The 24,488-nt window shown below is 43.5% G+C and overlaps 1 protein-coding gene across 2 annotated transcripts in view; it reads right to left on the reverse strand.

Moving 5' to 3' along the window:
- MIDEAS (mitotic deacetylase associated SANT domain protein) overlaps positions 1-23,088 on the reverse strand; it is an 87,068-nt gene extending 63,980 nt beyond the window's left edge. For both annotated transcript variants that reach the window (XM_073348564.1, XM_073348566.1), the window contains exon 1: positions 22,895-23,088. The gene's annotated coding sequence lies outside the window, so the exon portion shown is untranslated. The remainder of the gene's footprint in view (positions 1-22,894) is intronic.
- Positions 23,089-24,488: the final 1,400 nt, after the last annotated feature.

A 24,488-nucleotide genomic window follows, 5' to 3' on the forward strand; every position in this document is an offset into this window, starting at 1 on the left:
CTTTCTATTGTTGTCAGGAGGAAAAGGTGACAGAAAACCTTATGCATAGAGATGTATAGTCTTCCAGGCCATTTGCTAAGCATTCATAAAGCATTTGCTAAGATACCCGCATTCACATGATTACACTCCTTCCTTTTGCATAGGGTCACTATGTCCTGCCAATTTATCAACTCCCAAAAATAAACTTGTTGAGTAACTAAAGATGTCAATAGATTTTCACATTCTCCCCATGCAACCCACATTATACAGCGGGCATGATTACTCAAATACAACTAAACATTTCATGCTTATTCATAGTGGAATATTTTTCAAGCAAATTCTGTCATTTTTAAATGTCTCCATTGTAGCTGTCACTAAGAAAAAGTGTTTTTATTTAAATTGTGAAGGGAGGTTTCCTCTTACTTCTTACAAATTTAAGTCACAGTGAACTGTTTTCTTGAATTATTTCTTGAAGTGATTTTAGTGCTTATGAAAACTGACAGACTGACAGTTGTGGACGCTAAAGTCCTGTTCATCCTCAGGGTGGGTATGGCATGGGCAGCTACCAGGGGCGGTGGGTGGAGCCCTGTTCAGGGAGGCTAACCCCCCCCCGGCTCTGCCCCTTCCACCCTAGCCTCCCCCACCTCCCTTGCGGCTGGAGCCCCGAGGCTGCCCCCCCCGTGGAGAGGAGCCCCAGGGCTGGCTGGAGCTGCCCCAGCTGCGCCGCACCTCCCCTCCTGAGACCCCAAGCTGCCCCATGGGAAAAGCTCCTGTCTCTTCCTGAAGAACCTGAGCTTTTGATACGCATCACGGCGGTTCTGAGGCATCTGAGGAGACGGTATGTGCTATTCAGCTTCCTGGGTTCATCAGTAATCTCCCTGGAGACCATGGAGATTACGATGAACCCAGGAAGCTGAATAGCACATACCGCCTCCTCAGACACCTGGAACCTGCATGAGGCATAATAATAAGCAAAAACTTCCCCCATGCAAACGGCCAAAACCCGCAACTGGGCGTCCAGTGGTGGTGGCTGTGCCAAGGGAGGCATAGCATCCCTGGCCTATTATACCCGCTGCCTATGGCGGCTACTGTGCAAATACTCCAGCCACTGTGCCTCAGTGTGGAGCTGGAGGGATCATCCTCTAAGGGATCAATCTCCTTGTTTTTCTCAGTCCTTGACCTTTCTGATGAGGTTGCTAATCTCAGCTCTAGCTGATATCAGTTAAATTGGTGCCATGTAGAAACAGATACTTGTCACTAGGAACTGGACTGAGACCACTAACTCTAGTGATTCCTTCTGTTCACTACCAACCTGGTTTGAATTAGAACCAATGACTTGGCAGTGAAAGCTCTATAGCCGATTATTTGTCTCCCAAATTATATTGTTTTTTCCTCTTTATTATGGCAAATTAATGTATAAAAATATTTTTCACTTAATGTACACAACATCTTCCATCCAAGAATCTCAAATCATTTTACAAGATGCAAGTAAGCCTCACTACAGCTCTGTTAGGTAGGTAATTATCTCCATTTTACAAATGAGGTACCTGAGGCAAGGAGAGGATAAGATTACATGTCAACAGTATAAACAAGCTGTCATAAATATAAAGGGAAGGGTAAACACCTTTAAAATCCCTCCTGGCCAGAGGAAAAATCCTTTCACCTGTAAAGGATTAAGAAGCTAGGATAACCTCGCTGGCACCTGACCAAAATGACCAATGAGGAGACAAGATACTTTCAAAAGTTGGGAGGAGGGAGAAAAGCAAAGGGTCTGTATGATGCTTTTGCCAGGGACAGAACAGGAATGGAGTCTTAGAATTTAGTAAGTAATCTAGCTAGATATACGTTAGATTATGATTTCTTTAAATGGCTGAGAGATTAAGCTGTGCTGAATAGAATGGATATTCCTGTCTGTGTCTTTTTGTAATTTAAGGTTTTCCCAGAGGGATTCTCTATGTTTTGAATCTAATTACCCTGTAAGGTATTTACCATCCTGATTTTACAGAGGTGATTCTTTTTTACTTTTTACTTCTATTAAAATCCTTCTTTTCAGAAACTGAATGCTTTTTCATTGTTCTTAAGATCCAAGGGTTTGGGTCTGTGGTCACCTATGCAAATTGGTGAGGATTTTTACCAAACCTTCCTCAGGAAGTGGGGTGCAAGGGTGGGGAGGATTTTGGGGGGAAAGACGTTTCCAAACAGCGCTTTCCTAATAAATAAACCCAGATAAACATTCGGTGGTAGCAGTGAAGTTCAAGGGCAAAGGGTAAAATAGTTTGTACCTTGGGGAAGTTTTAACCTAAGCTGGTAAAAGTAAGCTTAGGAGGTTTTCATGCAGGTCCCCACATCTGTACCCTAGAGTTTAGAGTGGGGGAGGAACCTTGACACAAGCAAGTGACAACGATGGGAATAAAAACACAGAATTCAGTTCCCAATTATGTCCTATAACTACTAGACCATATTCCTTCCTGATATAGTACAGTTGCCTTCTGTACCAATTATATTTCTCTTTTCTCTTAAGTGTAATCCTGTATTTAGTACAAACAGATGGCACATGTAAAAATTACAGGCCTATACTGACCTGTTGGCCAGGGCAAAAGAGGAAAAAAACACCTCTAAGCCCTAAATACACGTTATGCACTTTCACAGGAAATTTTAATTTCAGTATAAGCAGCTCACTGGGTCTCCATACAGACAAAATATCAGTGAAAACAGTGCAGGATAAAACATTCTTCCAGAACAGTTTCAGCAACATAGCACTGATGTTTGAAAACAAAACCACAGCAACACCAAGTGAAGACAGTTGGAGGAAAAGAAAGCACCAGTCAGCTGTTCCTGCACAAATCAGTACTGCTAAGCATGAGGTAAATTCAAAGACAAGGCTGATAGAACATTTTACCAGTCTTCTGTTGAGCTGAAAAGGAGTACATGGAAAATATTTTAGTCCAACAGTTCTCAAACTGTGGTTCAGGACCCCAAAGTGGGTCACGACCCCGTTTTAATGCGGTCGCCAGGGCTGGTATTAGACTTGCTGGGGCCCAGGGCTGAAGGTGAAGCCTGAGCTCCACCATCCCGGGCCAAAGCCAAAACCTGATGGCTTCAGCCCTGGGTGGCAGGTCTCAAGTTACAGGCCTGGGGCCGAAGCCCTTGGGCTTCAGCTTTGCCCCCCACCTAGGGGAGTGGGGCTCGGGCTTTGGCCCCCCACCCCGGGATGGCAGGGCTCACCTGGGCTCAGACTTCAGTCCCCCTCCTGGGATCATGGAGTAATTTTTGTTGTCAGAAGGGGGTTGCGATGCAATGAAGTTTGAGAACCCCTGTTTTAATTCAAGACAAAGATACATGTTTAAGGTTTTATATAACACATCTTTAGAAAGGCTAGGTAAAAATCACTGACTTACTGTGGTCCTGTCTGACTTGGACTTCCTACTGTAATGAATACATTCGGGAAAAAAGTGTGCCTCTCCCTCTAAAACAGAGATAGAATTTAAGCAGTTGGTCCATATAGGAGCTGAGGTTTGCCAGTGCAGACCCAGTTGCTGGATTATTGCCTTAGCTAGCTAGGGTTGCCAACTGTCTAATCACACAAACCCAAACACCCTTGCCCTGCCCCCGACACACCCCTTCCCCAAGGCCCCACCCCTTCTCTGAGGCCTGCCCCACTCACTCCGTCCCTCCTACCTCCATCGCTCGCTCTTCCCCACCCTCACTCACTTTCACCTGGCTGGGGCAGGGCGTTGGGATGTGGGAGGGGGTGAGGGGTGCAGGCTCCGTCCAGGTAGCGCTTACCTCAGGCAGCTCCCAGTTGGCAGCACAGCAGGGCTAAGGCAGGCTCCCTGCCTGCCCTGGCCCCACGCCGCTCCCGGAAGTGGCCAGCATTTCCCTATGGCCAATGGGAGTTGCGAAGTCAGCACTCAGGGCAGAGTCAGCGCACAGAGACCCCTTGACCCTCCTAGGGGCCACAGGGACATGCCAGCCGCTTCTGGGAGCGGCGCAGAGTCAGGGCAGGCAGAGAGCCTGCCTTAGGCCCGCTGGACTTTTAGGGGCCTAAAATCTCCTGGTTTCGCTTCAGTGGCCTCCAGGAGATAGAGCCTGATTCTGGGAGACTCCTGGCGGAACCAGGAGGGTTGGCAATCCTAACAGATCACTTTGCTGAATCTCCTTTTACCAGAAGAATTACCTATAGATCCCAGAAGCCAAGAGAGCAGCACTTGGTTTAATATATGTTGTTTTAAATTTAAATTGCATTAGAAGTATTAGTAAAACCAGATTGGTTCAGAATCCATAACTGTCTACATGGAGCAGCAGTGCACACTATGGAGGTATGATTTTTGAAGTGCATGAATTGATCCCTGTAGACCCAGCTGAGACACACTAGACATTCCCTACTGCGCTTTAACATAGTACTGTGTTAAAGTGCACTAGTTAACTTATAGTGTGCACCAGCAGGGTCTACGCAGACTAATTAGTGTGCAACATTGCTAATGCATTTTAGAAATCACACCCCTGTAGTGCCCACTGCACTATATAGACAAGGCCTTAATCTAAGTATTGAAATGAAGACATGAGAGACTTTTGCTTAAGAGTTTTATAATGCAAGAGGAGACACATTTCTTCTTCAGTTCTCATGCTACACAGAACAGCAGCATCTTTCCCCAAAGCAAGTTAGGAGTTGAGTGGAAATCATTCAAGTCTCTTTAGTCTACCACCAAAAAGCAACAGAAGATCCCCGAACAGGGACTAGTGAAAGAAAGCTTTAGTCCTATTTCCTTTTTAGAACAAACATTTCTCATCTACAGTCATCATGCTTTGTTTTGAAAAGAGACGCTCCAAGGCTGAAAGGCTACAAAATTAATTTACCCTGAAACTTAGTTTTATGATCCACATATACTATTTTCTGTATCAGATACCAAAACAAAGGCTACAAGATTGCTGAAGAGCTGGACTTGCAGCAGACCACCACGACCAACCAGGGACACTCGTTTTCTTGGGAAGTTTTTCTTTTTTTGGGGGGGGGGAGGGGAGTGTGTTATTTATTTGCTTTGTTTTGTCACCCTGCAACTCTGACAGTCTGCTGTATGTGGAAGTAGGCAGGGCACTATTTACTGTAGTATTTGAATTTTGGGTTCCAACTACATGGCTAGAATGAGAACCAATACCTTGAATCAAGGGAATATTAAAACAGTGGGTCTAAATATTAATCTACATTGATGGCATCTTTCACTATATTCATTTTGCACGTTAATGATTGACACTAACAGACTATCACTATGTTGTATAAGTCCTAAAGAGGCATATCAATAGTAATTTTGTACTCACAAACAATCTAGTTACTCAGGACAGGATTATTTTATTGGTTTAGTCCTGCCATCGAAAGAGAATTTCTGTTTAAAAACACCCAAAAAGCTAATCCAATTTAATCCAAAACCAGTTACATATAGCACATTTCAGAGTATCAGCCGTGTTAGTCTGTACTCGCAAAAAGAAAAGGAGTACTTGTGGCACCTTAGAGACTAACCAATTTATTTGAGCATAAACTTTCGTGAGCTACAGCTCACTTCAGTATGCATCTGATGAAGTGAGCTGTAGCTCACAAAAGCTTATGCTCAAATAAATTGGTTAGTCTCTAAGGTGCCACAAGTACTCCTTTTCATATAGCACATTAATACACATGTATTCCAAGCAAAGAGTGTCTTGTTATTATGGTTTTGTTCTATTATCCATATAAACTATCAGAGTACACTGGTCCTTTAAATAAGCTGTCCTCATGCACATGGTCAGCAGTTGTTTATGTTGACAGGTATTTGGGACTGTGCCTTTGGTCTCACACCTGGCTAGCCATGCCTGCGGCGAAAGGCGTTTCGTGGAGAAAACTATCAACTCATAAAAAGCAGCAGCACATCCAGATGCCAAACAAAAAAACCAACCAAACAAACAAAAAAAATAATCTAACTTTGCTCTCCAAAATACCAAGACAAAGATTCCTCTTAATAGTTACGTCTGCTTCTTTACAGAGAGGCTTGGCTGAGTTTCAGGTCTGTTCTATGCTCCTGGGATACGTATGCACAGCACATAAGCAAAATAACTCATCCTACAATGGCACTACACACTACTCTGGAGGATTTGGTTTCTTTGCTCAGGTAGCTTTATTAATAGTAATTATTTATAAAAGAATCTCAATGCTACAGAAGAACTGTAGGGAGTCAGACCTGGGTTCTTTTCCTGGCTCTATTTTGGCCTAACAATGCGACCATAACTCCTCTGTGCCTTTGTCATAAATATAAAGGGAAGGGTAAACCCCTTTGAAATCCCTCCTGGCCAGGGGAAAGCTTCTCTCACCTGTAAAGGGTTAAGAAGCTAAAGGTAACCTCGCTGCCACCTGACCAAAATGACCAATGAGGAGACAAGATACTTTCAAAAGCTGGGAGGAGGGAGAGAAACAAAGGGTCTGTGTGTCTGTCTATATGCTGGTCTTTACCAGGGATAGACCAGGAATGGAGTCTTAGAACTTTTAGTAAGTAATCTAGCTAGGTATGTGTTAGATTATGATTTCTTTAAATGGCTGAGAAAAGAATTGTGCTGAATAGAATAACTATTTCTGTCTGTGTATCTTTTTTGTAACTTAAGGTTTTGCCTAGAGGGGTTCTCTATGTTTTTGAATCTAATTACCCTGTAAGATATCTACCATCCTGATTTTACAGGGGGGATTTCTTTATTTCTATTTACTTCTATTTTTATTAAAAGTCTTCTTGTAAGAAACTGAATGCTTTTTCATTGTTCTCAGATCCAAGGGTTTGGGTCTGTGGTCACCTATGCAAATTGGTGAGGCTTTTTATCCAACATTTCCCAGGAAAGGGGGGGTGCAAGTGTTGGGAGGATTGTTCATTGTTCTTAAGATCCAAGGGTCTGGGTCTGTAGTCACCTAGGCAAATTGGTGAGGCTTTTTACTAAACCTTGTCCAGGAAGTGGGGTGCAAGGTTTTGGGAAGTATTTTGGGGGGAAGGACGCGTCCAAACAGCTCTTCCCCAGTAACCAGTATTAGTTTGGTGGTGGTAGCGGCCAGTCCAAGGACAACGGGTGGAATATTTTGTACCTTGGGGAAGTTTTGACCTAAGCTGGTAAAGATAAGCTTAGGAGGTTTTTCATGCAGGTCCCCACATCTGTACCCTAGAGTTCAGAGTGGGGGAGGAACCTTGACAGCCTTAGTTTATGCTATCTGTAAAACTGAGATCACAATGCCTATTTATTTTTGTAAAGTCTTTTGAGATCAGATGTGAATATTATTAGTTCATCAGAAACATATAAATGAAAGAAAATCCAAAGAAAATGGCATCATCAAGGACTTGATTCAACAGGCACTTCACACTCAGAACTACCAGTGCAGTCAATGAAAGTCCTGTGCACAGAGAAACTGCAGAATCAGGCCCGACAAATTGATCCTACACTGCACCACTACTACCCTGAGTACCCTGGCCAGTTTCCAAAAGAAGATCCTGGAATTCTTCCAGCTGGGGAAAGCACTGTACGTGTCCTGAGCCTCCTTCTGAGAGGGAGTGGGCAGGGCCTGGTCTGCATCAGCAACCAGGTCCACACATTCCACCTCCAGGTCCCATAGAGATTCCTTCATGGTAGTCATAGTCCACCACAGAGTGTGCTGGTGCACATCTTCCTCCACTGGCTTAGAAATAACCAACAGCTATTTTTATCTCCACCCACGGTGTCTGCCCCGAAACCTCTCCAAGTTGCCAGTCGTTTACCAGGACCACTTCAGGACTTGGAAACTAATTTCAGCAGCCATGTTCACAGTGGCCACTGAGGGAAAAGACCACCTCACAGAACCCCTACTATGCAACCCACACCTTTGTGTGCTGGTGGTGGAGTCCCCCTTCATGCACCAAAAGATGGTCCTGGCTGGTGTCATGAGAATCAAAGACCTTCTGGACTACCGCTGGAGGGACTAGGTGGAGCCCATGGTGCATGGCTAGTGCATGGGGTTGCCCACCCTGTCATGTGCTCCAGGAGGTGAGGACAGCCTTGCTCCTGCTTCTCTCACTTTTCTCAAGCAGGCCCTGTGAGAGGGCGCTCCCTGCCCATCAGAGGTCATCACTGGATCCTTGCCTCACGAGTAGTTCTCCACTCCAACACACAATCTGAGTAGGCTGAATGCCATTCAGCCAGTCCATCTCTGAACCGCACACAGAGAACATCTGTACATGCGCATGCTCCATACCACCCACTTCCTTGCCCTTATGTCCCAACCCAACACCAAGTGGCAGGAATAGCTGCCACTTACAGAGGGCAGGGAGCCCAATGGACCAGCTTGTTCACCACCCTGGTCCCACATCCCGGTGAAGATATTAGTTGGTGTCTTCTCCTTGGAGCCATGAGTACGGGTGTGTGGTTGGCACAGTTTATGGATTCCTCTAACAACTTCCCCTTCTACAATGAGAGGGAGACTCTGGCACACACCTATTAGAGTATGTCAGGCTGCAGCCCCTCTTCTGGTTCCTCCAGAACCTCTTGCTGAGGTTCTGGATGCATTTCTGCACACACCTCCTTATATTTACACATCCTATCTGCGGCCCCAAAAAGTTGCAAGATCTCATCAACCTCCTTCTGGCACTGGCCAAGATGGCCATTGATCACACCAGGAGGAGGAAGCTAAATGGAGGGAGTGCTCTATGACTCTGGAGCCTGTTTCCAGTCCTTTGTATTATGTCTTCAGGCAGAGTTCCTCTGGACACTAAATATTTGAATTCCTTTGTGGAACAGTGGGTGATGTCTGGGGTTCTTTGCTTGGTGTCCCCATCTGGACCCCTTGTTTTGGCCCTATGACTCTCACTCCCATTCCTTTTTTTCCCATCTATTGTCCCCCATAATCACTTGCAACTGGGCTCAGTAGTTCCTCCCCCTGGACTGAGGAAACGGGCCTCTAGTTGCGGGAAGGCCTAGGCCCCCTCATCCTAGATACACCACACTACAGGTTACCTCCTGGCTGGTATTTCACCAGCCTGGCTGGTTTGTTTATGGATTTGACATTTTCCAGGAAAAATAATTTGATCTGCCAGGTTTTTTATGTGGATCTAAAGATTTGCATTATCATCACAATACACTGGTATATCGAATGTTAAAAGTTTGTGTCCAGCTAAAGATGTTGCAGTGTTCCCACATCTGCAGTGGGAGAACATTATTTTCTTAACATATATAGATAAGTTTAAGTATGTCTCTAGATACTGTAAGTGGCTGTTGAAGGGGATAGAGGGGAGGTTGCAGAGTTGTTTTGTGGTTGGGGTTGTGGCAGGCTTGCCTTGTGGGGAGAGTGGGTGCTGGGTTTTTTGCATCCCAAAGGTGATAACCCTACCACACCACTAGTAGAAAATATTATGTTTTTAAATTTTAGGATAGGCTAGCATAAGCACTATGTTTTCATAGATCATTGTCATCATCTAGTCTGACCTCCTGTATAACTCAGGCCAAAGAACTTTCCCAAAACAATTCCCACAGCATATCTTTCAGATAAAACATTCAATCTTCATTAAAAAGTGGTCAGTGATGGAATATCCACCACAACTCTTGGTATAATGACAAAAATAAACAAAACCAGAGAATACTTCTAAAAATTGCTTTGAAGCTTTTAAGTGGGAAGGTGTTTACAGGTTAGAGGAAAAGCACGTCTAGCACTTTCAAACCCCAGATGAATTAAATACGGAACAAAAACAAGAGCTTTAAGAAATATAGTATCACAATGCAATAAAACACAAATGAATAGGTTAATCAAATCATTCCTCAATTTTTCTAAACTATCAGAATTATAGATATACATTTGAGACTTTCAAGTGAGAGTTTTGTAAACTGGAGCAACAGCCTCTCTTTTATACCTTGTAAAGTTGTCCAATATCATCCACAACATCCAATTTAACTTTTTAGGACTATAAGGAAGCTAAACCTTTTCTAGATTCCAAATCTTCACCTGTTCAGAAAGATGATAAATGAGCAATTGATGTTGAAGAGGGTGATATTTAAATATATTTATTTGCCATTGTTTTGAGTTTATCAGGGTGTGTTAAATGGTTAGGGTTTCTTTTAATTACAGTTGTAACATTCTGTGACAGCCTGAGATAGAATATTTGCAGCTGCTTGAGACATGCATCCTCTGCTATTCGATGCATCAGTTGTGGGGGTTTTACCCACTAAGGGACAAATTGTGATACTGCTCAGTATGAGTAAAGGTACTTTACAAATAGTGCCACTGACTTCAAGGAGATTACTTGGGGAGTATGGAATTGTTCAACATGAGTAAGGGTATCACTCTAAACTTCCTGAGTTTTTACATTTGAATGTTTCTTTGAGTGGGTATTCTTTGTATTTCAAATTCAAACTTAATAAATCAAAAATTGTTTATAGAATATAAACAAAAAATCAAATTCTCACATTTCTTTTCTTGTATGCAGTCACAGCGCCCTAGTCACTGCAGAAAATTTTTCAGTAATCACAAGCAATGTACAGTGCACCAGTAGCAAGATCGTTCTGCAGAATGTTGTTTCTGGGATATTCTGCCTTTGCTGAAGAAGGATGAACATACCAGCACCAAAAGCAGAAGTAAACCCTCACAACAGCCCTCAGACTTCAGGATATATATTTTGGTGCAACAGGAAAGAAAAAAAAAAATCAGCTCCTAAGTGCCTCATTCTCACACACAGTTTGGGACTCAGGGAAGTAAAGTTTTTGAATGAAGGCCATTTCAATTCTGAGACTAAACTAAAATGCTGCTTTTTGCACAAATGACACAAAGGCAAATATTATTTATCTGTGATAGCTCCCACTATGTGCAATGTATAGGCCCTATCAAATTCATGGCCATGAAAAACACATCCTGGACCGTGAAATCTGGTCTTGTGTGTGCTTTTACTCTATATGCTACAGATTTCACAGGGGAGACCAGCGTTCCTCAGATATGGGGTCCTGACTCAAAAGGGAGTTGTAAGGGGTTAAGGGGGGGGTCACAAGGTTATTTTAGGGGCATCACGGGATTGCCACCCTTACTTCTGCACTGCCTTCAGAGCTGCTGCCAGAGAGCGGCAAATGTTAGCCGGTGTGGCAAGGCACCTTCTCTGTCTCACCAGCCTCAGCTGTTTTTAGTCTTGATAAGACGGGCTCTTGGGTAAAACAGTCCTTCTAGGATGCACAGGGGCAGTCTGTTCCTTCTCTCAGCCAGTCTCTTGAGCTTGTTTTTCTTCCCTTCTGGGAGGGAATGCAGCCTCCCTCCCCTCCTGGTGAGGCTCGCTGTCTTGCTGCTCCTAGCCTACTGGCAGCTTGACTCCTTCTCTCTTTCTTCCCCCCCAACAGGGGAGGGTTTAAAAAAGTCTCAGGCAGCCCTTAGTTGGAATCAGCTGATCCTAACTGACCTCAGGTAACTCCCACTCAGCTGATCCTAACTGATTCTCTGGTAACCCCTTCTCAGCTGAACCTGATTGATCTATAGTTACCCCTCCCCAGTTGATAGGGAGGAGGGCCTTTTAACCTTCTGGGACCGTTTTCTACCCCATCCCCACCCCACAGCTGTCTGTCCTGAGTTTATCACACCAAGCACCCAGCTCTGAAGGCAACGCCCCACCAGCAGCAGCACAGAAGTAAGGGTGGCAATACTATACCATATCATACCACACCATGCCACCCTTACTTCTGCGCTGCTGCCTTCAGAGCTGGGTGGCCCGAGAGTAGTGGCTGCTGACTGAGGGCCCAACTCTGCAGGCAGCAGCACAGAAGTAAGGGTGACAATACCCTGCCATCCTTACTTCTGCACTGCTGCTGGTGGCGGCTTTGCCTTCAGAACTGGGCTCGCGACCAGTAGCCGCCGCTCTCCAGCTGCTGAGCTCTGAAGACAGCACCGCCGTCAGCAGCAGCGCAGAAGTAAGGGTAGCAATACTGCAACCCCCCTAAGATTGTAGGGATCAGGACCCCTACAATTACAACACCCTAAAACTTCAGATTTAAATAGCTGAAATCATGAAATTTGCGATTTTAAAAATCCTATGACTGTGAAATTGACCATAATGGACCATGAGTTTGGTAGGGCCTTAGCAATGTACTTGTCAAGCACTGAAAAAGGATCACTTCCGCTTCAAGGATTTCACAGTCTAAGAACAATAAAAGTGCTAGTCCTAAGAATAGTACATTTAATTTCTTAGCATCTTTCATCCAAGCAACTTGAAGCCCTTTACAAGAATTAATTAGTTACGTTTCACAACAACCCTGTGAAGAACCTGAGGCACAGAAAGATTGTGTTACTTGCACAAGATCACAGTGCTATGACTGACTATGTGTAAGAGGTAATGTCTAGAGCTGGTTTAGAAAAAATTCGGACAGTTTTTTAGTCAGAATTTGCCAGTTGGTTTAAATTGCAGCCACTGAGACAATTTGATTTTGACAAAGTTCCAACAGAAGCCAGGCAGAGTTCAAAATCTACTTGTTCTCCTCCCAGCTTCCCTGCTCAACAGCCCAGACTTTCAGGTTCTGTGGCCTTGTCACAGCCCACCAGGCAGACCGCTCCGGAGCTGCAGCTCCATCCCCTTTCGCAGAGAATTTAGAAATGTTTCAGTTTTATTTTGCATTAGAACAAAACCAAATGTAAAACCCTAGAATTGCTCCAAAAGCATTTTCAACCCACAAAATGTCATATACAAAGGTATCTTTCCAACAATTGTGATGAAAAAATGGAGAAACAATAGATCGGTATATTACCAGACTGTGCAAAATGGCCAACTCCTGGGATTATCAAATTTAAAAGACGAACTAATTCATGAAAATTTAGTAATAGGGATGAAAGATGCAGAAGCTCAAATGAGAATGCTAAGAGATCCCACACTAACTCTACCAAGACTTATAAACATATGCAAAGCTAGTGAACAAGCTCACATCAAAACAGAGAGTAAGTGAAGCCAGCAAGTGATAATTAATTCACCAAGTAACAAAGGGAAAGCATGAAAATAAAAGAAAAATACACAGCATCCGCAACTGAACTTGGTGCAAAGTATTACCTTTTCACCACCAACTGCCTCATTACCGTAGACTACTATTCAGACCTCTAGAACCAGATGAACTGTCAGACACTACCATAGGGGCCATTACAGACAAAGCAATGAAGCATTTCAGTAGCATGGTATCCCAAATTGTGTAGTTTCAGACCCCAGTTGACCAACAGTAAATTCATGAATTTTACTGGGAATGGGAATTCAGTCATATCACATCATCACCATACAATAGCCAGTCAAATGAGAAACCTGAACTGGCTGTTAAAAATTGCTAAGAGTCTACGAAAGAAAGCTGCAAAAAAGCAAAGAAAATATATGGCAAACTATTATTGAATTAAGAAACTCCCACAGAAGGCCTTAATAGCAGCCCAGTACAACGTTTGATGTCAAGACATCCGTACCTTGCTGCCCATAGCCCCAGCATTACTATACTTGGTAGTGGTGGAAGGAGTAACAGACAAAAAGGAAGAGAGACATGCAAAGGCCAAAACCTGCTATGACTGACAAGCTAAAGACCTTCCAAAACCACAATGGAAGATCCTGCCAAAATCCAATTCTTTCCTCAGGCCACACCATGCAATTGAAAGCAAGCAACATGTACTGAATAGATAAATCTTCATTCATATGACAACAGGGGATGGAGATATATTTAACTGAAACTAAAATACATTCAGTCACTATGAACACAAGACATAGATGTGAAAATAGAGAAATATACACTGCTCTGTGACTTGATCATCAGGAACACAGGCTCACAAGCAACTAACAGATATTGGAAAAGATTCTCAACACACCACATCACCAGAAGAAACAAGTCACACTTGCTCCATCATCAAACAGCCTGCAAGTTATACACAAGACTATGTACAAATATTAAAGCATAAAAAATAAAACAACCCTGCCAAACCCAGAGGTTCATTCCCAAGCAAGTGAAGAGTTAGTCCAAAAATATATTAATATTAAGTTATATATATATATATATGAGACTTTAAGGGAGTATGATATGTTAAATATGTAAATGAGTTATAGTATACATGTACAATTTTTCTTTCTGAAATAAATGTGACAAAAAAGATGGTGTGCCACATAGCTTCCCTATAGGAGCAGCTGTAGTATGATTATGTATAGGGTTATGTCAAGGAACCTAGAGAATTCCACTTTCAGGAAGTACTTCATGAGTGGACAGCATATCTAGAGGAAGGAATGAAGCCTGACTGTTGCACTGTCTTGGCCAGGGGTGGCCAAACTGAGCCTGAGAAGGAGCCAGAATTTACCAATGTACATTTCCAAAGAGCCACAGTAATACGTCAGCAGTGCCCCCATCAGCACCCCCGCTCCACTCCCAGAGCCTCCCACCCCTGCTGATCAGCATCTTCCCCTCCCTCCCTCCCTCCCTGCCTGCACCTCCCAATCAGCTGTTTTGTGGCAGGAGGTTGGCGCCTGTAGCTCCAGCCCTGGAGTCGGTGCCAAAACAAGGAGCTGCATATTAATTTCTGAAGAGCCACATGTTGGCTCCAGAGCCACAGGTTGGCCACCCCTGGTCTTGGCTCTCTCTTTTTGTATTCAATCACTGAACGCACATCAAGTCAGTGACAAAGCTAGGAATAGAACCCGGGAGTCCTCGTTCCCAGTTTCCCACTTAGTTTAATCACTAATATTTACATTTAAGCAGTACTGCCACGAATTAAAATTGGAGAACTCAGAATTAACTATCAAAGAACTAAAAATAAAGGATGGGGGAATGCAGAGGAAAAGTGTGTTATTCCATGCTTTTTTATGGGTCTTTCAAAATAGCTTATTTTCACAAGTTCTAAACTCATCTGGGTTCTCCCAGTCTTTATTTTAACTTCATACAAAAAAAAATTACAAGTGTAATTTCATGCTAAACACTAGCTGTCAAAGCAACAACAGGTACCAGTGTAATCTATTAGTACGTATGACTGCTTGTCAGATTCAATGGTGATAAAAAGATATGCAAATTCCACAGTGTGTCAGTATGGCTTATGTAGTATAGAATAAATAAAATAAACCATTATCTATCTGAGTTTGAGGTGTGGAAGAGAGGCAGGTGGTCACAGTTTAATCTAGACAAGATTGAGAATGTTGGCACCTTGGGGGAAAGCAGCCAGAAGAGTTAGCAGAATTGATCTCAGCATCCCTAACTATGTGACCACTGTCTGTAGTAGAGATGTGCAACTTAGGTGTTTGATTAGATCTTAGGCTGCTCCTGGATGTCCAGGTAGTGGTTGAAGTCAAAGCACTTTCTTCATTTCTCCTGGTGAGAACCATTTCTCTCTGATCTTGCCATGATTATCCACACTTTTTTCACCTCAAGATTAGATTGGTGCAATGCACCCTAGGAAGAGCTACAGCTTGGAACCATTCGCAAACAGAAGCTAAGGAGAATGCCATGGTCTGCTTATTAAGCAGTTTCATGGATGGAAACACACTCCATCAGTGCTCCAGGAGATGCACTGACTGCCAGTGAGCTTCCACATGGAATTCAAGGTGTTGGTGTTCAACTGTATAGCTTTAAATGGATTAGCAAAGAAGCCATCTCTCTCCAGGGGTCTCACACATACCACACAGCATGACCTATGCACAACTGACAGACTTCTTGGTTTGGATGCAGGGAATATTAAAGTCATGCTAGAGGGAACACGACACAGAACATAACCAAAACCTCTGCAGCAGACAATCTCCCTTTTCCATATTGCCACAATTCTGTTAAGTGGAGGTGCTGAAGAAGGCAGTCCCTTGCTGCAAATAGAAAAGAAGTGCTGGAGATATGTTCTCTGTGAGAAGTCCTCTGTTTTGGAACTCGCTCCTTGCCCTTGATCTGCCAGAGCCAGAATTTGTTAACCTTCCAGGCATGTGTTGCAAAACTTATCTTTTCTTCACAGCTATGAGGAGAGGTGAATTCACGGTGGTTGGGTTTCTTTTTTTCATATTACTGGAAAGATTTGTGATGTTAAGGCAAGATGAAGAGTCCCTTGCATTTTAATTTATTAGAATTAACACTTATTTTTTATAACTGAATAAATATAGCAGCAAAAAAATCTGTTAAAAATTGCAAAAAAAAAAAAAGGAAACAAGATATAAAAACTATGTCAAAGTTTACCCTATCCATAAATCATTTTACTCTAACCATTTATTAATTTGATCACCTGGGTAAAAAAAGATATTATGGAACAAATGTCTGTTAGAAGTAAAAAAATATAGTAATGTGTTCAAACACAATTAAGCACTGACTAGTATTGAAAAAAACACCCAAGTGTTTGTTTGGAGTTTATTTCCCCAGGGGAGGAGGAGAAGAACTTCAGGTAATGAACTCTGGAAGAGTTGGCTGTATATTCCACCCCCCGCACACACACACTATTTTCATAATTAGGACCTTACCAAATTCACAGTCCATTTTGGTCAATTTCATGGTCATAGGATTTTAAAAATCATAAATTTCATTATTTCAGCTATTTAAATCTGAAATTTCACAGTGTTGTAATTGTAGGGGTTCTGACCAATGTTCCTTCTAATTTTTCCCACACATATGTGGAATGAATTTTGTTGTGTGCACCGCTACACACATCACCTCCATATTGGTGCGCACTTAAAGAAATTCATGTGCTGGGGATGGGGCTGAGGGGTTCGGCGTGTGGGAGGGGTCTCAGGGCTGGGGCAGAGGATTGGAGTGCGGGTGTGTGTGTGAGGGGTGGGGCCCGGGATGAGGGGCTCAGGGCTGGGGCAGAGGGTTGAGGTACAGGGGGGTGCAGGCTCCAGCTGGGGGTGCGGGCTCTGGGGTGGGGCCAGGGATGAAGGGTTTGGGGTGCAGGCTGCCCGGGAGCTACAGCGGGGAAAGAGGACTCCCCTCCAGCTCTCTCTCCCCGCAGCAGCCCCTGGGCTGGGGAGAGGGGCACCTCCCCCCCCACCGGCCAGTCCATGCTGGATCCGGTGCAGGGAGGCACCTCCCCCCGGCTGCAGCAGGTCCATGCTGGGGGAGAGGCATCTCTCTCAGCCGCAGCCCTGAGTCCCTGCGCAGGGCTTAATAGGCAGCTGCACGGCCTCACAGCTTAGAGGGAACTTAGGTCCTGACCCAAAAAGGAGTTGTGGGGGGGGGGTCGCAAGGTTATTGTAGAGGGCGTTGCGGTATTGCTACCCTTTCTTCTACACTGCTGTTGGTGGGAGGGGGCTGCCTTCAGAGCTGGGCAGCTGGAGAGTGGCAGCTGCTGACCAGGATCCCAGCTCTGAAGGCACAGCCGTCACCAGCAGCAGCACAGAAGTAAGGATGGCAGGGTATGGTATTGCCACCCTTACTTCTGCACTGCTGCCTGCAGAGCTGGGCCCTCAGTCAGCAGCTGCCACTCTCTAGTTGCTCAGCTCTGAAGGCAGCAACGCAGAAGTAAGGGTGGCATGGTATGGTATTGCCACCCTTACTTCTGCATGGCTGCTGGCAGGGCGCTGGCCTTCACAGCTGGGCACCCAGCCAACAGCCACCACTCTCCGGCTGCCCAGCTCTGAAGGCAGCGGAGAAGTAAGGGCGGCAATACCCCGATCCCCCTAAAATAACCTTGCAACCCCCCACTGCAACTCCCTTTTGGGTCAGGACCCCCAATTTAAGAAACACTGGTCTGCCCCATGAAATCTGTATAGTATAGGGTAAAAGCACACAAAAGACCAGATTTCAAGGCAGGAGACCAGATTTTATGGTCTGTGATGCGTTTTTCATGGCCATGAATTTATTCGGGCTCTATTCATAATAAAGTCCAATAAAGTTTAATGAAAAAAGCATAATCTTTCTAGAGGTTTCTTGAACTATCCTAGAAAATCTGAATAGACAATTATATCCTTGATATTGATTTGAATAGAATGGTTCAAAAAACCCTACTATTTGCATATGTATTCAAATCTAGTCCCTGATTCTGCAAAGATTTATGCACATGCTTAACTTTATGCATGTGAGGAGTCCACTGGCTCCAACAGACAACTCAGTTGTGTAAACTAAAGCATATAGTTAAGTCTCTGAAGGATCAGGGCCTACCCTCCCAATATTACACACTCTTCTGCATGTAACTATATGCTTATGAGTCATCTCATTGAATATCATGAGATTATTCATGGGAATAAAGCCACTTATCTGTGTAAGGATTTGCAGGAACATGGCCTAAGACTTCTTTCATATGAGTTATAAGAAAACAAAAGATTTCAGTGAGAGCTGATCTTTCTGAATTACAGCATAAGCCACTCAAGGAAACAAGCATTAGTGAGGATTTTTTCGTCTTTCTTTCTGGAAATAATTTTGATGTCAGAACATGTGATTATGGGTCTCACTAAATGAGTCAGACAGGAGAAGCAGAATGAAGAAAAATGCACAAGTACAAAATGGTTCAATCATGCACTGACTAAAATACCTTATTTATTTTATTTTAATGTACTGGTGGTTCACTGAAGGAACACTGGCAATGTTAGTGGGCCTACCATTTACCTACATATTGTGGTTTATAAGTCATTTGCAAAGCTCAAGTAAATTTCTGCTTAAAACAAACAAACTCAGTGCTCTGTTCAAGAGAATTATGTATAACTGTAGATGCACTATTTGCTCGATGATGGGGAAACCTACAGTAATAAACTGATGTGTACATACACATTAAAGGAATTGAATTTCTGATGGCTGAAATCTACCCTAAACTTCCAAGACATTATGATGAAATAACACTTCTCACGTCTATAGTCCCTTTTACCAGGGGAATTTCAAAGCACTTTATAAGCAAAAAGTAAGCCTCACAGCATCCAGAGTAGACAGCATTATCCCCATTTCACAGGTGAGGAAATTGAAGTAGAGTTTAAGGCCAAATTTCTCCAGAAGTGGCCTCTGATCTTGGGTGCTCCAATTTCTGAGTGCTTGAGCCACACTGGATCTGATTTTCGTAAGTGGCAAGCACCCACAACTCCAAATGAAATCTCTGGCAGCTATGGGTGCCCAGCACTTCTGAAAAGCTCTACAGTCTCTCAAGTTGAACACTTAGGAACTTAAACACCCAAAATTACACACCACTTTTCAAAGTCTTAGTCAAAGAGACTTGCCTAAATGTAAGCAGGGGAACAGTCCCGCTACTGTGGGGAACTTTCCTGGCTTCTGCACTACCCCGGTGAAGTGGGCTAGTGAAAGGATCCGAGTCCTCACTCCCATTTCCTTTACCCAGTGGCCTCCCTGCCCTTGAGGACTTCCCTTCCACTCTCCTGTCTGGCAGAATCCTCGTAACCCGAACAAGGCTGGGCCCAGGATTCCTAGGGTCTCAACCCCCAACCCTGCTGCGGTCACCTAGGACAGGGGCTAGGGTGTCCCCACTCTGGGGTACTCTCTCTGCACTGGGCACTTCTCTGATCCACTGACCATTACATACAAGTTAAAGCAAATGCAAGTTATTTAATCAACAATTAATTTTAAAAAGAATAAGGGAAAATGAGAAAGGTTAAAGGAAACACATCAACCCGCTCTGTGGCAGGGAACATCGCAAACAGTGTCTCTGGAATGTCAGGGCAGTTCACAGTCTGTTCCTTGCAAGTCCCAGGCCTTCTTCTCAGGCCTGGCTTTGCTGTAGGGATGCTGTGGGTTGGACACTTGCTCTGGTGGTGGCCACACGCTCTCAGGATCTAAGTGGTAGGACCCTTCTTCCCAGTGTCGCCTCCGCCCTATTGGGGTTATGATCCAAGCCTGGCCTGCAGAGCCTCTTGGCTGAGGCATCTCCCTGTGCTGGGCCCGTTGCCCAGGGTCCCCCTCGCTCTCCTCAGAGGCTCACCACACCCAGCTCTGGACTGCTCCAGCCCCAGCTCCACTACTCGGTCTCAGCGCTGCTGCTGCTGCTCTGCCTCCAGCTCCCTGGGCTGCTTCTTCGGCCCCTCTGGCTCTGGTTGCTACAGCTCTGCTCCCAGGATGGGTCTGCTTTGCAGGCTGCTTCTGTGACTCTGCTCCCAGCACTGACCTGCTTCATGGGCTGCTCTTCTGGCCCCTCTGGCTCTGGTTGCTGCAGCTCTGCTCCCAGGGCAAGTCTGCTCTCTCTGGGCTGTGCCTCTGGCTTTGGGGCTGCGTCTCTGCTCCCAGGACAGGGTCTGCTCTCTCTGGGCTGCTTTTCTGGTTCCTCTGGATCTGGCACAGCTCTGTTCCCCAGCTTAGCTTGGGCCCCTGCTTTCTCCTTAGCTCGGCCCCACTCTGTCTGACCCAGGCAAATCCAGCTCACACGGAGGATGAGGACGGAGGACGGGGCCGCCCTGGCCTCCTGACTCCCTGATTAGCCTGCCTGCCCTGTCATTCAGGATGACCTGGAGCATTGGCCTCTCCCCATTGTTCCTGGGGGCTGTCAGTCTCAGGGTCCTGATTCCCCATCAACCCTTCCCCCTTTTTAGTACTGGGAGCTAGCAACTAAAAAACCCGCACTGAACCTTAGTAAGGGGGCAACAGTCCCCTTACATAAAGTCATACCGCAAGTCAGTGGCACTCAGGAATAGAACCCAGAAATCCTAGTTCCCAATTCCTTGCTCTAAGTATGAGCCAACACTACCTATAGAAAAAAAGAGTTTAAAAATTTATTACTGAAAAAATCAATGTTCCTCTTAAGTTCTGATTTTCCAAAGAATTGCTAGGTTTGCTGTATGGCTCAAACTAGCCATTGCTCTGCCAGTATTGCCTAATCCAAATATTTAAAAAATCATGACTTGGGCCCCTCCAAAAACCATGAAATATCTTTAAAATCATGAGATTTTTTAAAAATAATAAATTTTGGGGGTGGGTTATTTGCCTCTTGGTTTTTGTGCCTTTAGGGTATACTTAGGTCATGTTTTCAAGCTTGTCTGCCTCCAGGAGGGCTAGATTTATTTATTTTTATAAATAAAAAAATAAAAAATAAAAACAAAACAAACAAACAATAATAGGAACAGATTCTCTGTTATCAAAAGATTCCTGGATCTCGGTTTTTAAGAACAACACTGAATATTGCCTGATTCACAATAAAAGCACCAGAGTTGGGAACATCTTGTCTCTATTACCACTCCTCTTCTGAACCTTTTACTTCTTGTGGCAGAACATGCAAACTACCTCTGCCTCTCGCTCTACCAAACAACAAGATAGCAGAATTGCAACCACTTTTTAATTTTAATGCATTTGTTTTTCCTCACTCAGTATACAAGAGACAAGGACCTGACCAGAGTCACAATTGTACAGCAGAAGTTTACACAAAATCCACCAAACTACTAGCAAAACTGACTGCTTAGTATCTGCTGAATTGTCAAAATGCAAGGCCACAGATTCAATGAGCTTTCAAAATCTTTTATAAGTTCAGACATTATTATAGGTATTTTCTGTGAAGTACATCAAATCTAGGACTCCTCTAGTGGCATCAGTTTCCTGTGCAATACTTCCCTTCTCCCATTTCTTTTTCGGTGGGGCAATGTAAACAACTTTATTTTTCTCCCTTCTCTTTAACTCTCAGGTATTTGGTAATATTTCAGGGAGGGATCATCATGATGAGGTCAAAAGCCAAAAAGGAACTCAGCAGCTTAGTAAGGGCTAAATTTTCTTTTTACTATTTGCAATGCAAATCTACTTTTTATTCCATACAGAGGTCTTGCACAATAGCCTGTGTACGCACATTAGTTCCAACAATGCCTTCCTATGCAATCACATTGTAATTATACACTCACAAAGCTGTGGCTGCTATGAACTGAAGTATCACCCTCTAAACAACTAATCTCAGTCTCTGCATTAAGACATTTTTTCTCTGTTTTCCCTTTGCTGTTTGCTCAGTGCTTTGATGCAGAGAACCTTTGCACTACTTACAAACCAGTAAACCTGGATTTAATCAAGTTATTATCCTGTCTATTATAAAATTTTCAGCTATTTGTTTTAAAACAAATGCCAAATAAGTCTACAAAATGCAGTGTGGAAAAAATTCCTGTAGGTTTGCAACCTTGCAAGGCTTTATAAAGCAAAAATAAATCTTTGTTTAAAGTGTATTAGAATAAAGGGCTTGTATTATATAAGACATTCACATATGTGCATGGGTGTACTGTCAGCATTTACTAGTAAACTGCAAAATATCAGTCCTTTGCAGTTACAAGAGAATTGTACAACTCAGAATGCAAAATTGTCAAAAATAAGTTAATATGTTTAAAAAAACCCATCCAAAACTGTTTAAATCTCAGTGATATTTATGATCTTCACAAATCAAGAGCTCCCTTCAGTTTAATTTAGTACTTTAAAAAAATAATTTAGCTTACTTCCTACATGCACAGGAGGCTTAAAGACAGCACTTTCCCCACACTTTACACATTGCAAAGGCTAATAAATATGGAACATTCAAAAATCTTGCACTGATATCCCAATACAGATCAGATGGAAATTTTAACAGGAGAAAAAAAATATGCAAGAGACAGCTTCTTAAGGGGGAGGGGGTCTCAAACCCATATTTAGAGACTTGATGTGACTTTGGGGGGAAAAAAGAGAGAATGGCTTTGCAGTGCCTTTTTAAAAATTTATTTTAAAGGAATTTAATCTTGACTGTTTTCAAACAGAAGAAACAAAAGCTGTGTTTCTCATAAATAAAGGAACTTGTGTCACTGCACTTCTGCTATACTCCAGTTTCTTGCGCCTGGGCCCCCGAAGAGCGAAGTCAGCTGCTCCTGTCATTTGGTAATGCTGAGATGGGGGGTGTCAAGGCCATATAAACGGAAACTTAACAGCAGATCTCCCTCTCTAGTTCTTTTCGTCTCATCTTGCACCAAATAACCACAGGCCAACCCACTGATTTTTTTTAAAAAATACCACTGACACGGAAACAAATTAATACCAAAAATAAAGCTGCAGGAAAGAGGGTGGGGAGTGGAATTTGTTTGCTCACCTTGGAAGCTAAAGGCACTAGCTCTGTTCCCAGCTCTGCTACTCCGAGAAGGGGGGACGAAGATGAAACAATTAACAAACAAAAACTTTGCTCCTTTCTCTCTGGGGCTCACTAAAAGCGTCACTTCCTCATACTGTAAGTGGAGGAGGCTCCCAATGAGTCCCTTTAATTCAACTCCTCCCTCCTGCTCCTCTCACAGAAGCTGCAGTTTAGAGCTCTAGTCGGGAAGCAGCTCCTTCCTCTCTTCCACCCTTGATTATTGAGCAGCTCTGACTAGCTAGCGTGATCCTTGCTGCCCTTCTCACAGATTTGACCGTCTGTGCTTAGTATTTGTTACTTATTTGTAGAAAAGAGGGGAGGGGAAGGCCTCTGCTTCACCAATTTGTGAAGCAAAACCTCACTGTGAAATGCCGCTCTGTGTATATCATACTTTGCAAAACTCCTAGGTTATATAATGTGTCCAGTCCCCAGCCTTCCCGTTAAGCTTGTAGTCTATTTACTTGTTTTTAAAAGGAAAGATTATAATGTGATTTGTTTTAGCAGGCCACTTGCCTCAGAGAATATATTTTCCGGTTCTCTTCCCCGCTCCCCTCCTCAAGCCAATACAGTAAGCTTAAAAGTGGGGAACCATAGAGTTCTGGAAAAAAGGAGTACTTGTGGCACCTTAGAGACTAACAAATTTATTTGAGCATAAGCTTTCGTGCATCCGATGAAGTGAGCTGTAGCTCACGAAAGCTTATGCTCAAATAAATTTGTTAGTCTCTAGGGTGCCACAAATACTCCTTTTCTTTTTGAGAATATAGACTAACACGGCTCCTACTCTGAAACCTGTCATAGAGTTCTGGGTTTCTGAACAATCTTCAGAGCATTTCAATAAATGCTGAACGTTTCAAACATCTGAAACTTTTTAAAAGAATTTTCTTCTTGCTACAGGAAATTGTCCTCTCACCCAGTGGAATATGTACCTCTGGGATTTCTCAATGGTTCACATGCAGTTCTGGAATATAACCCTTTCCGTCGCCCTGGCCTGAGGGAAAAAAATATTGCATGCTCACAAACATGCTCACCCTGCTCCACTTTAGGTCAGGAAGTGAACTTCTTGTTCCATCATCACTCCCCCTTTCATTAACCACAAGCAAAACTTTAAATATATAAAACAATGCTTTGGACAGTGTTAAAATGATCAGGAAAAAAATCATCCTGTGAATCATATTGAAAAAATATACTGACAAGTCAAATCAAAATTAAGATGGCAACATTTTGTGAAAAGACTCCTGTATATCCCTTTTCCTGTCACTTTTGAGCACTTGATGTTCCCACACCCATTTACTTTAGACCCAGGCTTGGGTCTATCCAGCACACAAAGGTTAATACAGAATTACTGTACTCAAACCTGGGGATTTTTCTCATCTCTAGTTTATGTAGGTTTATAATGTACAAATGATACAGGCAAACAACTCTACAGTGGGTTTTTTATTTCTTCTACAGTAATATAACAACATAACAGGTTCCATTAATAGATCTCAAAGTGCTTTACAAAGTAGGTCAATATAATTATCTTCACACTATAGATGTGAGAAACTGAGGCATGGGG

This window comes from Lepidochelys kempii, chromosome 6 (assembly GCF_965140265.1).
Source record: "Lepidochelys kempii isolate rLepKem1 chromosome 6, rLepKem1.hap2, whole genome shotgun sequence".
Taxonomy (NCBI): Eukaryota; Metazoa; Chordata; order Testudines; family Cheloniidae; genus Lepidochelys; species Lepidochelys kempii.